Source organism: Haemaphysalis longicornis, unplaced genomic scaffold, assembly GCF_048455015.1.
Source record: "Haemaphysalis longicornis isolate Haplotype H1 unplaced genomic scaffold, Haemaphysalis longicornis Haplotype H1 scaffold_13, whole genome shotgun sequence".
NCBI lineage: Eukaryota > Metazoa > Arthropoda > Arachnida > Ixodida > Ixodidae > Haemaphysalis > Haemaphysalis longicornis.
In genome coordinates, this window is record NW_027526233.1 from 83,868,292 (window position 1) to 83,870,285 (window position 1,994).

Sequence of the window (1,994 nt, forward strand, 5' to 3'; positions counted from 1 at the left end):
TGCTTAATGGCTTGTTCTTGTTCAAGAATATTGACAAGTATTAAGATTGCCACCGGACTTAGGCGTTTAGATTTGACTGTGGGTATATAAAAATATTGCGCAGCTTCTTTTTCCCTTTGGCCAGGTGGCTGATTCAACTCACAGACAGACAGACAGACAGACAGACAGACAGACAGACAGACAGACAGACAGACAGACAGACAGACAGACAGATAGATAGATAGATAGATAGATAGATAGATAGATAGATAGATAGATAGATAGATAGATAGATAGATAGATAGATAGATAGATAGATAGATAGATAGATAGATAGATAGATAGATAGATAGATAGATAGATAGATCAAAACTTCTGCGTGGTAGGGGCGAAGCATGCACTGTGTAACTTTATTCTAGGCTCTTTGGTGTTTTCGTCAACGGATACGAAACCGTTGGGGGGTACAGGTATACAGCTTCGCTGTGAAAGTCTCGTCTTTGTAGCACGAAGCTCTCTAGCGCGAGGCGTAAGCGAGTGTCCCGGTGTATTTTAAAGACGATAGTCTCTTGCGCTACTTGAACGGGAAAGTTTTGGTCTGTCTGTATGTCTGCCTGCCTGTCACTCGATTCAGCTAGCCCGTCGAAGTGAAACAGATGCGGCGCAATAATATACTCACAGACAAATCTAAACGTCTACGTCCGGTGTTAATGTTTATACTTGTCAACGTTGTTGAGCAAGAACCGGACATTACGCAAATGTAAAGCAGCAAATCAGTATATGAGGGATATTTGCAGTGTTCCTTTACGGATGCTTGCTTTTTGCGAAAGCAAATAAAATAGTATATCAACTGCAGAAAACCGTCGCCTGCTGTGGCCCGCGATACCTGGCGGAATTCAAAAACAAATCAAACGGGAACACCAACGAAAGGTTCCACTAATAGGTGCAGCGCTGCGCTTGGAACTCTCGTAGAGTAGGGCAATAAAAAATTAGGAGTATGGCTGAACGACAGCGAAGATTACACGCACGCGCATGAGGCTCAGCTTAAGACGAAAGGAAGACGGAACGCTGCTATAATGAAGCACAGAGCCCTCTGGGGATACAGCAAATACGAGGTGGTAAGGGGAGTCTGGAAAGGGGTTCATGGTACCAGGATTAACTTTCGCAAATTCGGTCCTGTGCATGAAGCCAGAGACCCAAGCGGGCCTGGAGGTAAATAAGAGGGCGGTAGGCAGATTGGCCTTAGCGGCCCCCAGCAAAACTACAAATGAAGCGGTAGAGGGGGATATGGGCTGGTCGTCTTTCAAGGCGAGGGAGGCGCAGAGCAAGATAAAGTTTGAGGAGCGACTTCGTGGCATAGAGGATGAAAAATGGGCCGCGAGGCTGTTTAAGTACCTGTATATGAGGAGCGTGGACATGCGGTGGAGACGGAGGACCAGACAGCTGACCAAGCGGTACGGAAAGTCGGTAGGGGAAAGTGGGGTTTACACAACAGTTAAAAAGCAGGTAAAGGCAGCAGAGACGACAAAGTGGGCACAGAGAATGGAAGCGAAAAAAACTCCGGAGGCTTATAGGACAGAGAAACTGGGAATTAAGAAGGAGGGATTGACAATACGAGAGGTAGTGCATTGCTCTTCGAGGCACGGGCGGGGTGCCCGAGAACTCGGGCATACACGGGTATCTACAGGCAGCACGGTGAAATATGTGCATGCTGCGGCGGGGATAGTTTTTTTTAGGGCACGAAAAGGCGAAAATAAGCGAAACAGAACAAAAACACTGCACGAGCCCCTATCAGCCACGGAGCGCAAATCCCGTCAACGCCGCGGAGAAGCGGCGGCAGGCGGCGCAGCGATCGCGAAGCTCAAGGCGTATAGACCATATCCATTTCGCCTTCATAATCCTTTTAACACGGAAGTGATTTTCGGTGCACGGAGTGCGATGCTGAAGAGAAGAATTTCTTCGTTCGCCTTAAAATCCGTGTTTGTCCGCTTGGGCCTGGGGCAGGCGTCCCGACCCGA